The sequence below is a fragment of the Triticum aestivum genome, chromosome 2B (assembly GCF_018294505.1).
Source record: "Triticum aestivum cultivar Chinese Spring chromosome 2B, IWGSC CS RefSeq v2.1, whole genome shotgun sequence".
Lineage (NCBI taxonomy): Eukaryota > Viridiplantae > Streptophyta > Magnoliopsida > Poales > Poaceae > Triticum > Triticum aestivum.
The window spans coordinates 120,185,807-120,198,720 of record NC_057798.1 but is presented as its reverse complement, the minus strand read 5'-3'; positions in this window follow the sequence as shown (position 1 = coordinate 120,198,720).

Here is a 12,914-nt window from a genome sequence, read left to right as displayed (position 1 = left end):
GCAGAAGTACATCCAGCGTTTCAACAGCGCCCGCCTCCAGATCCCCAAGGTGACTACAAGGCCATCATCTCAGCATTTTCTGATGGCGTCTGCGACGTCAAGATGAAGGAGGAGCTCGCCATCCACGAGGACATGTGCACATCTCTGGAGCTATTCAACCTGGAGACCAAGTGCCCAAGAGCTGAGGAGGGACGCCTCTCCCTCCTCGAGCTTCCAGCTGCAGACCCAGAAGAGAAGAAAGCCAAGGCCAAGGACATGAAGCGCAAAAGAGCAGTCGTGCTCACAGCAGAGCCAGACACAAAGCGCGGTAGGGACCAGCCGGAGTCATCCAAGGGCAGTCGATTCTGCGCATACCATAACCTCTAGACCCACAACACCAACGAATGCCAGGAGTTCAGAGCCGTTCGAGAAGGACGCATCGGTCGACACCCCAAGCGCAACAACCGGGGCTATGGCCGAGGAGGAGGAAGAGGCGGAGGATGATGGGACGACCGAGGCCCTCGCCAGGAGTGGCGTGATCGACCTCGCAAGGATCGCTAGTAGGACCAGCCTCGCGAGGGAGCCTGGAGGGACCAGCCTCATGAGGACCGCCCGCAGGGCAATGCAGGCCTTCCTCCTCTGCCGCCACCGCCAAGAAGGAACGATGAACACCACCAGGTCGAGGGGGCTAGGGTCTTCCAGGAGCCACGTGCTATCGCTTGCATCCTGGGCGGTGCCCAGGCCCCAGCTTCTCAGCGCATCTTCAAGCAGTTTGCTCGCGAGGTGAATGCAGTCCTCCCCAAGCTCAAGGCCACGCACCCGCTCAGGTGGTCCAAGTGCACCATCACTTTTAGCTCATCAGATCAACTCAAGTGTGCGGCTATAGCTGGCGTCCTCCCAATGCTTTGTTCCCCGATCATTAGCAATGTACAAGTTACCATGACCATCATTGATGGCAGCACAGGGCTCAACATTTTGTCCGTTGAGATGTTCAACAACCTTCAAGTGCCATATGATCAACTTCAGCCTACCAAGCCTTTCTCAGGAGTTACTGATGGATCCACCACCCCGATAGGGCAAGTCCGCCTCCCTATTACTTTCGGGCAGCGCAACAACTACCACACCGAGCTCATCGACGTTGACGTCGCCCACATTCGCCTGCCATACAATGCCATCCTCGGGTATCCAGCCCTGGCCAAGTTCATGGCGGTGACCCACCATGGCTACAATGTCCTCAATATGCCAGGAACTGGTGAAATCATCACAGTCCCCTACGAAGAGAAAGAAGCGGTGTGCTCCCTCGAGCGCACCTTCCAAGCTGCATCAATCGAGGACCCGGACAGCAAGGGTGAGAACCCTCCTGAGGCAGTTCCCAAGAAGAAGAAGACATCGCCCAACTCAAGGCCTTTGGAGGTTGGCACCTCATGAGGTGTCGCATCAGGATCCGCGCCCGTGCAAGGGACGCCTCCTTCCATCGCATAGAAAGGTGCGCTCGACAACCTCCTCGGGCAGGGCTCAGGGGCTCTCTTCTAGAGGGCCTCAGACTTTGCCAAGATCACGAGGGAGGCGCTCGGGCACCACTTGGAGGCGTGCTTCGCAGCAGGTTTCCCTCAGGAAGGCATGGCGCGTGGAAAGCCCAACCCTCAGGAGTTCATCACCAAGGCCACTCAGGAGCTTCAGGAAGCAAGAGCCATGCGCGGCGATCGCTGTTTGCCTGGCGTAGCTTTCCATCTATGCAAGGATGGCGGGCTACGCGTCTGCATCGATTTCCCAGGGCTCAGCCAAGTTGCGTCTCAGGAGCGCCTCTGGCCTTCGCACGTGGGGCGCTGCGAGGGTCTGCCGCACAGCTACGTTCGCATGCCTTTCGGCCTGCCAAACATGGCTGCTACTCACCAACGCCACCTGCAGAGCATTCTAGCGGCTCAGGAGGCCAAGCATCACGCGGTCCTGGCAGAGATGGAGATGGTCCTCGAGGAACTGCCCGGACCCCCAGAGCCTCCCCAGGCTCAGGGCTCCGGCGGCTCATGAGGATCGGCCTCTTCACCGCGCACCTTCAGCTACTCCAACACCCCCTCTACAATGGTATCCGGTGACATCTTTCGAGTTCATTTCAGCTAGGAGCGCCCTCGGGGCTGCATCATTCCCAGGCTGCACGGGTCTTTCCCTGCGGCATGCATCCCTTTTGCTTATGTCTTTAGTTTACCTTGTCGGGGGCGCCCCTCGGGCTGCATCATCCCCAAGCCACTCGGGCCTAACCCAGTGGCATGTATCCCTTTTGCGCTTATCTAAGTTGATTTGCCTTTCATGCCTAACCTGTCTGTGATTATTGCCTGTTCGATTGACACCTACCTTTGGAGCCGCTCGCGCTGGTATGGCGCTTGCGCATGGGTCCGTCCCTGCAACATCGAGAAATCTGAGTGGTCGAGCTCTGGCCTGCGGCAGCCCCGCAAGCGTCACCTCACCAGGCCCTCAGTGCCCTCACCACTCTCTCGGAGCAACCAATGGCCGGTCGGCAATCATAATGGCAACTCGTGCTTTTCTCGTGATGGTTAACAGGAACCTCCTGAGGTCTACAGCGGGTGGCATCACGAGCTCTCTCCTTCTTTCCCGCGTGATCCGCTTGCACATTAAAAGGGGGGCTCCTGAGCATCGTGACTCAGGAGCTCTTACTGGCTCTTCAGCCCTCACCCCCTGGCCTTGATCACGGCATCGTGACCTGGCATACCAGCTGCAGCTGAGCTCGCTCGAGGGCCGGGACCTGAAGACGTAGAGCACTAAGGAGAGTGTGGGGAAGAGAGGGGAAGCTCGTGAGGGCCTAACCAAGCTACATCCGAGCTGCCAACGTACAAGTCTGGCGCAACTCGAAGGAACGACTCCATGTTTTTGAGATAAGTTTCGCACCGGGACTAGCTAATTGATACGACACGGAATCTCCACCTAATGCGGCTCTGTGACAGCGACGTTGCCTTCCTTTCTCACCTTTCGGCGGCCGCTTGAGCGCTAAAGGGGACCTCCTGAGCATCGCACCTCAGGGGCTCTTACTGGACCTCGGGCCGCTCACCTCCTGGCCGTGACCATGACATTGCGACCTGGCATACCAGCGACGGCTGAAGCCTACCTAGGGAGCACCAAGTCATCGCGAGGTTAGAAAGGGGAAACCAAGCCAGGACAAGACAAGCATTCGCACCACTTCATAATAAGGATAATATTAACAGAAGACATCGCGGACCCTTTACATGCCCCACTAGGTGTTTTCTCGATTCCTCGCAGGGAAAAAAAGACGTGAATCCTTAGGAGCCCTAACTACACGGGCCTCCATGGCCGACGCCATCATCAACAGTGGGCCATGGGAGGCCGGTGCCAACCCCATCCAGATCAGCTGCGCCGGTGGCCTGATGCAGCCGCCTTGCTCCGGGCATGGCGCGAGCTCGGGGGCACGTAGCTGTCGTCGCTCGTCTCCGGTGTCATGACGAGCTCGAGAGAGTCGCTGGACTCCCAAGCATCACTGCTGCTGCCAGAGGAGCCGTTGGGGAAGCGGGTGGCAGGCCTAGCCCCTGCCACAACGATGTCCCGGCTGCCTCCCCTGGGGAAGCACTCGAGCCGGCGGCCTTCTGCGTCAAAGACCTTGAAGAGCATCAAGGAGGCGCCATCGTATTCAAAATGAATCACAAGGGCACCCCCTATTCGGCAGACCCGGGCGATCTCGCCCCAGCCTTGGGTCATGAAGACCTTGCCCGGAGTAATGACTTCAACCTCTGCTCCGGTCGCCGGAGCACCGCAGTTGGCGTGCTACAGCCAAAGCTCGAGGGGCCCCCTCAGCGGCATCTCGAAGGCAAAGAATGGAGGGACATGGATCCAGGTGCTTGGAGGCATCACGGCGTGGAGCACAAGCTCGTGAGAGGAGTCCGCGACATGGACTCCAGGAGCAACGGCGCGCGCTGCCATGGCTCGTCGACCTCGCTTGTGGTGCGGGCGGCGTCGCTCGTCGTCCCTTTCTCCAGGGCCCTCGGCCCGAGTGTACAGGGGTAGCGGGAACCCAGGAGGTGGCCGCTCGCACCAAGGCCTCGTCATCTCTGGCCTCGCAACCTCGTCGCGGCGGCACGGGACCGGCTGTTTCTTCGGCGGGAGAGGGTCAGGACCCTCCCGGGGAGCCTTTCCTTTCTCTTCGGCTGAGAACTGGTGGATCGATGCCATTGGCGTCGAGAATGGAGGTGGAGCAAGGGAGAAGAAGTAGGCGGAGCAAGAAGAGATGGGCAATGGGGGCTTTCGCCCCACCCTATTTATAGCCCAAGGGAGGCCAACCGTCGGCCTCCATGATCACAGGTAATGATGGCTCTTTTTGCATGCAGCATGGACTCGTCAAATCGGGTAGTTGTCGAGGCAGCATGGGGAAGCGGAGACGCCCACGTCCAATCAACCGCCACGCGGCGACCAAGGCCGCAGGTTGTTGGGGCCCGCAGCTCTCCGCACTTGCCCTTTGGCTTCGCTGCTAAGCCAAGTCCGAGCACGCCTTTGGCCCGGGGGCTACTGTCGGCATTCTGGGAATGGGGGCTCCCCAGAATTGCCTGCCTACGGCCTGTAGCGTGGCTCAATAGCACCCAGTACGGCCCGTCTTCATCAGCAAGCGCTCAAGACCCTCGCGAGGGCCCAAGCCTCGTGGGGCGGACGACACAAGGCCTCCTTAGGGGCGGCCTCACCAGACAGGATTGTGAGGAGGCAGAGAGATCAAGGCGAGGGGTACCTCGCGAGGTGCTAATGATGCAAGCCATGACAATCAAGACCAGGCGGGTGCCAGCCTGTGCAGTGTCCTCGTTTCCTCTTTGGTGCAAAGGGAACAAGCGCAGGCGCGGAGTACCGAGGCGTCAAGCAAAGGTTTCCATATCAGTGCAACGAGACCAAGACTAGCAGAGCAGTAGGACGGAGGTCACCGTGGAGCCCAAGACAGCGTCATCACTAGTGCCTTTGGCAGTCTAAGACCACCTTTAGTCAGGATAGCTTGTACTAGTTGTCACCTTACAAAATGGCCGTTGTTGGCTCCCTTCCCGCTCAATTTTTGGGAAGAGGACGAGGGCCTCTATAAATAGGGCTAGTCACCATAGAAGAAGGCATCGAGAATCGGATCGATAATCTCATCTAGAATCCCATCTAGGGCCAACAGAGACGGATCGACTCCTCTCCAAGCACACCACCACAAGAACACCTCTCGCGAGGCTGTTCTTCCTCTGTATTGTTCATCATCAGCCCAAGAGGTAATCCACCACACCACACACTGGATTAGGGTATTACACCATAACGGTGGCTAGAACCATTATAAACCTTGTGTCTCTTGTGTTGTTTATCGTGCTATCTTAGAATCACGGCGAGGTTCTGGGCGTGTTTCGGTAGGGAGAAGATCTTCGTGCGCACCCCAGAGTTCGAACCTTAAGGGTTTTGCCAGAACCCGATATCCGACAATGATCATTGCCTTAGATATTGTCAAAACTTTGCGATTTTCTATTAATTGCTCGGCGGTAATTTGTTCACGCACCATAATATTTCGTATCAAGAGAGAAGCCTCTGGTGAAACCTATGGCTCTCGGGTCTATTTTCCATCGTATAAGTTTCTATTTTCCATCATATTAGTTTCCGATCTACTATTTTGCAATCTTTTACTTTCTGATCTATAAACCAAAAATACGAAAAATATTTACTTTACCTTTTATCTATCTCTATCAGATATCACTTTTGCAAGTAGCCGTGAAGGGATTGATAACCCCTTCGCGTTGGGTGCAAGTTTGTTTGATTATTTGTGCAGGTATTCGGTGACTTGTTTATTGTCTCCTACTGGATTGATATCTTGGTTCTCAAAACTGAGGGATATACTTACTCTACTTTGCTGCATCACCCTTTCCTCTTCAAGGGAAAAACCAAGACACGCTCGAGAAGTAGCAGGAAGAATTTCTGGCATCATTGTCGGGGAGATCTATGCCAAGTCAAGACATACCAAGTACCCATCATCAACTCTCATCTCTTGCATTGCATTATTTTCAATTCGCCTCTCATTTTCCTCTCCCCCACTTCTAAAATGATTTTCGAAAAGATTCGCCTTTTCTTCACCCCTCTTCCGTTCGTCTTCTTTCGCTATGGCCGATTCTAAAAGGACTAAGGGGTTTCTCCCGAGTTTTAGTGCTTTGGATAACCCCTCTGTCCTTTCTAAGCTCATAAATAATGATGCTATAGAGAGGCTTACCGGGGTTGTTAAGGAAAATTTCAACGATTTTGATGAAGATGATCCCGGACTTTTTCATTATTTGCTTGATGAATCTTTGAAAGATGCTTGGGATAGGCTGTTGAGAATTCGAGCTAGCTATGTGCCCCAATATCAGATCGAGATATACTTGAAAAGCTTTTATGTTGGGTTACCTGCTTCTTTTAAGCAAGTTTTGGACTCTATTTTCGATAATGGTTTTCTTGGAGGGGATGCCATCGATACTTATGAGAAGATAAAAAACCATATTTGGGCACCCCAAGGGAGAAAATGTTGGATCAACTACTCTTTTGTGCTTTTATCAAGATGAAATAATCAAAGAGATGAAGGCTAGTTTAGATACAAATTTTCGTAATGTGCTTAATCTTTCTTCTACTATTAATGGTCATGTGCTTTCACAAAATAGAAAGATAAACGTTGTGCATAAGAAAATTTCTCTTCACTTCCAGAAAGAAGGAGGTGGATCTATTCGTGTTTTATGCCTAGCTAAGGGCGTTAAACAATAGCGCTTGTTGGGAGCCAAGGGTGGAGATGTCTCCACTGTCTCTACTCAACGTTGTTTATCAAGGTAATAAATTCAGAACAAAAATCACACTCATTTTTGGATTTTTCATCTGATTTTCTTAGATGTTTATACTCAACAATATTTGTTTCAAAAAATTACCATCAAATTATACTATGTTTCATAAATTTTCACATGTTTTAAAACATCAAATTATTTATTAATAGTTTTCGCAGCAATGCGCGAGGTATCATCTAGTATAAATAAAGAATGAGTTCACAACAGTGCCAAAAGTGGTGATTTATTTTCTTATACTAACGGAGCTTAAGAGATATTCTATTGAGTTTTGTGTTGTGAAGTTTTCAAGTTTTGGGTAAGGATTTGATGGACTATGGAATAAGGACTGGCAAGAGCCTAAGGTTGGGGATGACCAAGGCACCCCAAGGTAATATTCAAGGATGACCAAGAGCCTAAGCTTGGGGATGCCCCCAAAGGCATCCCCTCTTTCATCTTCGTCTATCGGTAACTTTACTTGAGGCTATATTTTTATTCACCACATGATATGCGTTTTGCTTGGAGCATCTTGTATGATTTGAGTCTTTGCTATTTTTTAGTTTGCCACAATCATTCCTGTTGTACACACCTTTTGAGAGAGAGACACCCGAATCCTGATTTATTAGAATACTCTATGTGCTTCACTTATATCTTTTGAGCTAGGCAATATTCCTCTAGTGCTTCACTTATATCTTTTTAGAGCACGGCGGTGGTTTTATTTTATAGAAATTGATGAACTCTCATACTTCACTTATATTATTTTGAGAGTCTCTTAACAGCATGGTAATTTGCTTTGGTTATAAATTTAGTCCTAATGTGATAGGCATCCAAGACGGATATAATAAAAACTTTCATATAAAGTGCATTGAATACTATGAGAAGTTTAATTCTTTATGATTGTTTTGAGATACGAAGATGGTGATATTAGAGTCATGCTAGTGAGTAAATGTGAATTTGAGAAATACTTGTGTTAAAGCTTGTGATTCTCGTGGCATGCACGTATGGTGAACTATTATGTGATGAAGTCGGAGCATGATTTATTTATTGATTGTCTTCCTTATGAGTGGCAGTCTGGGATGAGCGATGGTCTTTTCCTACAAATCTATCCCCCTAGGAGCATGCACGTAGTACTTTATTTCGACAACTAATAGATTTTTGGAATAAGTATGTGAGTTCTTTAGGACTAATGTTGAGTCCATGGATTATACGCACTCTCACCCTTCCACCTTTGCTAGCCTCTCTAGTGCCGCGCAACTTTTGCCCGTACCATAAACCCACCATATACCTTCCTCAAAACAGCCACCATACCTACCTATTATGGCATTTCCATAGCCATTTCGAGATATATTGCCATGCAACTTTCCAACGTTCCATTTATTATGACTCGATCCATCATTGTCATATTGCTTTGCATGATCATGTAGTCGACATCGTATTTGTGGCAAAGCCACCTTCTTCTTTCATACATGTCACTCTTAATTCAGTGCACATCCTGGTACACCGCCGGAAGCATTCACATAGAGTCATATTTTGTTCTAAGTGTCGAGTTGTAATTCTTGAGTTGTAAGTAAATAAAAGTGTGATGATCTTCATTATTAGAGCATTGTCCCATGTGAGGAAAGGATGATGGAGACTATGATTCCCCCACAAGTCGGGATGAGAGTCTGGACGAAAAAAAATAGGACAAAAATATGAGAGAAGGCCCAAATAAAAAAATAGAGAAAAGAGAGAAAGGGCAATGCTATTATCCTTTTACCACACTCGTGCTTCAAAGTAGCACCATGATCTTCATGATAGAGAGTCTCCTATATTGTCACTTTCATATACTAGTGGGAATATTTCGTTATAGAACTTGTCTTGTATATTCCAATGATGGGCTTCCTCAAATTTCCCTAGGTCTTCGTGAGCAAGCAATTTGGATGCACACCCACTTACTTTCTTTTTGAGCTTCCATAAACTTATAGCTCTAGTGCATCCATTGCATGGCAATCCCTACTCACTCACATCGATATCTATTGATGGACATCTCCATAGCCCATTGATACGCCTAGTTGATGTGAGGCTATCTCCTTCTTTTTGTCTTCTCCACAACCACCTTCTATTCCACCTATAGTGCTATGTCCATGGCTCACGCTCATGTATTGCGTGAAAAGTTGAAAAAGTTTGAGAACATCAAAAGTATGAAACAATTGCTTGGCTTGTCATCAGGGTTGTGCATGATTTAAATATTTTGTGTGATGAAGATGGAGTATAGCCGGACTATATGATTTTGTAGGGAAAAGCTTTCTTTGGCCATGTTATTTTGAGAAGCATTAATTGCCTTATTAGTATGCTTGAAGTATTACTGTTTTTGTGTCAATATTAAACTTTTGTTTTGAATCATACAGATCTGAACATTCATGCGACAATAGAGAAAATTACATGGATAAATATTTTAGGTAGCATTCCACATCAAAAATTCTTTATCATTTACCTACTTGAGGACGAGCATGAATTAAGCTTGGGGATGCTTGATACGTCTCCAACGTATTTATATTTTTTGATTGTTCCATGCTATTATATTATCTGTTTTGGATGTTTTATATGCATTAATATGCTATTTTATATTATTTTTGGGACTAACCTATTAACCTAGAGCCCAGTGCCAGTTTCTGTTTTTTCCTTGTTTTAGAGTTTCGCAGAAAAGGAATACCAAACGGAGTCCAAACGGAATGAAACTTTCGCGATGATTTTTCTTGGACCAAAAGACATCTAGAGGAATTGGAGTGCAAGTCAGGGAAGCCACGAGGCGGCCACAAGGACGGAGGGCGCTCTCTGGGGGTAGGGCGCGCCCCCCACCTATATATTCTCCAATATTCCAAAACCAATCAGGAGAGCCATGGAAACACTTTTCCACCGCTGCAACCTTCTGTACCCATGAGATCCCATCTAGGGGCCTTTTTCGGCATCCTGCCTAACGGGGATTCAATCACTGAGGGTTTCTACATCAACACCATTGCCCTTCCGTTGAAGCGTGAGTAGTTTACCACAGACCTACGGGTCCATAGCTAGTAGCTAGATGGCTTCATATCTCTCTTTGATTCTCAATACCATGTTCTCCTCGATGTTCTTGGAGATCTATTCGATGTAATACTTTTTTGCGATGTGTTTGCTGAGATCCGATGAATTGTGGATTTATGATCAACTTATCTATGAATATTATTTGAATCTCCTCTGAAATCTTATATGCATGATTTGATATCTTTGCAAGTCTCTTCGAACTACCGATTTGGTTTGGCCAACTAGATTGGTTTTTCTTGCAATGGGAGAAGTGCTTAGCTTTGGGTTCAATCTTACGGTTCTTGATCCCGATGACAGAAGGGGAACCGACACATATTGTATTGTTTCCATCGAGGATAACAAGATGGGGTTTTCATTATATTGATTGAGTTTATCCTGCTACATCATGTCATCTAACTTAATGTGTTACTTTGTTCTTCATGAAATTAATACTCTAGATGCAGGCACGAGTCGGTCGATGTGTGGAGTAATAGTAGTAGATGCAGGCAGGAGTCGGTCTACTTGACACAGACGTGATGTTCATGATCATTGCCTTAGATATCGTCATAACTTTGCGCTTTTCTATCAATTCCTCGGCAGTAATTTGTTCACCCACCATAATATTTCCTATCAAGAGAGAAGCCTCTAGTGAAACCTATGGCCCCCGGGTCTATTTTCCATCATATAAGTTTCTATTTTCCATCATATAAGTTTCCGATCTACTATTTTTCAATCTTTTACTTTCCGATCTATAAACCAAAAATACCAAAAATATTTACTTTACGTTTACCTATCTCTATCAGATCCCACTTTTGCAAGTAACTGTGAAGGGATTGACAACCCCTTTATTGCGTTGGGTGCAAGTTTGTTTGATTGTTTGTGCAGGTATTCGGTGACTTGTTCGTTGTCTCCTACTGGATTGATACCTTGGTTCTCAAAACTAAGGGAAATACTTACTCTCCTTTGCTGCATCACCCTTTCCACTTCAAGGGAAAAACCAATGCAAGCTCAAGCAGTGGCATATTGCAGTGCTTCAAAACAAGGCCTAGGGTTCATACTTTCACTAGTGCAATCTCTCAACAGTGCTAACTTAATTACATCATATGGCAATCCCTCAACATGTGATAAAGAATCACTCCAAAGTTCTTATCTAGCGAAGAATAAGAAGAAAAAGTTTTTAGGGTACGAAACCACCTCAAAGTTATCCTTTCCGATTGATCTATCGAGCTATTCCCATAACACAAACAACGCAAGAGTTCGTACTAAAATAACACCATATGATACACATCAACCAACTCTAATGTCACCTAGATACTCCAATTTCACCGCAAGTATCCGTGAGTTGATTATACAATATGCGTCAAACAACTTCAGATTCATAATATTCAATCCAACACAAAGAACCTCAAAGAGTGCCCCAAGATTTCTACCGGAGAAACAAGGACGAAAACATGCATCAACCCCTATGCATACATTACCCCCAATGTCACATCGGGAATATGCGAGTTGAGTGCAAAAACATACATCAAGTGAATCAATATAATACGGTGATGATCAGATGGCTCTCTCCCACCTCTCCCCTCTCCTCCACCTGCTCTCCACCACCAATGGAGATCTCTAGCCCCCCCCCCCTCCATGGAAGGCCTTCTACATTGGGATTTTGTGCTGGGCCTGGCCCTGGCAGGTTAGGTGAGAAGAAAATTTGGTTCAACACTGCACTTCTCCCCCTCTCGAGATGCCAAGGAGTTCTTCTTGGTGGTTTCATTCTCCTCGGCCTCCTTCCCTCTCTTCTTGGAATCTGTTGGAATTGTTCTCCAGTGTTGCATCGGTGGTTCTTGCTCTGGTTTCAATGTGGTTCAGCTCAACCCTCGCTCCTTTCATTTCTCTATGGAAAATGACAAGGTGGGGAATTTTATTTACAAGCTCAAAGATCGTATTTGGCCAGAGTTAATTTGCCACTTCCATCTCTTTAAAGGAAAATATACCAGAGCTCATTTCTCCGAATCATGTTGGCATGCGGACATTGAATTATCTGACATTTTAGCACGCCGATGTTTGGCTGTCAAGTCTAAGTTGGATTTTCTAAGCTCTAGCAAGCTTGCTCCTTCAGATGATATCAAGGAGGCCGCCATGTCTGTTTTGGCATGAATCACTCAAATGGAATTCTCTAACAAGAATGCTAACAAGGCTTCCTCGTCTTCATCTTTGATCATGCCAAATTCTCAACATGCGCAGAAGGATTTTCATATTCAATTTGGGTCTTTTTCTCCCATTATCAAAGAAAAGTTTTTTCCAGATTTCCGCCCCGTTTCTTCGAACAATATTAATCGCATCGCCTTAATGGAGCTCTTCATGTCTGAGGCGGAATTGGAGGAAAAACAATCGCCAAATTGTATTATGCCAGGGGCCTTTAATTTCCCTATGAATACTCCAAACCCACCCTTGCCTCGGTGCTTTTTGAAATATGCTCTCAAATATGCTCCCGCTCACGTTTCATGGCCACCAACTCTTACAGCTAGACACAAAGCAGATTTGGCCCAAGCCCATTATACTCTGGAGGAAATTGTTGATTTATCCACTAATTGGGACTCCCTTTGCTCGCGTTGCCTACAATGGGGTCACAACAAAATTTCTTGCCTTGCCCGGCTCATTTGCATTAAGTGCTCCGCACTTGACCACAAGGCAATAAGATGCCCCAGTCTTGGTAAGTCCCATCTAATTGATGAGCTTAATTTGGTGACTAAAAATCAGAGCGCTGAGGCTCGATCCTCTGCTCCCTCCAACCCTATGGCCCACATGCGAAATAATAGTAGAGCCACCGTCCGATGCACTGCATGTGCTTTCTATGGCCACGTGGCTCGATCCTATCACAAACACTATCGAGCCTAGAGATGGAAATGGATTCCTAAATCAAATAAGCCTTCCATTCCTACCCCTCACGCTCTGTCCCCCTCCTCGATTTCCCAAGCGACGTGCTCCTGCCCAGTCCCATCACCATTACCGCTCATTGGCCAAACTCCACCGCCCTTGTGGTGCCTGATAATGGCGAACTACCCCCTGAATCCGGTGTCGTTCCTTCCGCCGGGGTTTGCC